Source organism: Meleagris gallopavo, chromosome 20 (assembly GCF_000146605.3).
Source record: "Meleagris gallopavo isolate NT-WF06-2002-E0010 breed Aviagen turkey brand Nicholas breeding stock chromosome 20, Turkey_5.1, whole genome shotgun sequence".
NCBI classification, from domain to species: Eukaryota; Metazoa; Chordata; class Aves; order Galliformes; family Phasianidae; genus Meleagris; species Meleagris gallopavo.
The window spans coordinates 1,335,537-1,335,888 of NC_015030.2; positions in this window are offsets into that span (position 1 = coordinate 1,335,537).

Below are 352 nucleotides of genomic sequence, written 5' to 3' on the forward strand. Positions count from 1 at the left end.
GAAGAGAGGACACACAAATGTGGGAATTTGGGTCTTATTTATGAAGAGAGGACACACAAATGAGGGAATTTGGGTCTTCTGAAGAGAGGACACACAGATGTGGATATTTAGGTGGGAATCTGGGTCTTGTTTAAGAAGAAAGGACACAGAATTGTGGGGATTTGGGTCTTTTTGTGAGGAGAGGGTACAAAAATGTGGGTGTTTGGGTCTTATTTAGGAAGAGAAGACAAAAACGTGGGAATTTGGGTCTTTTTATGAAAAGTGGGAAGAAAAATATAGGTATTAGAGTCTTATTCATGAAGAGATTATACACAAACGTAGGAATTTAGGTGGGAATTTGGGTCTTATTTAC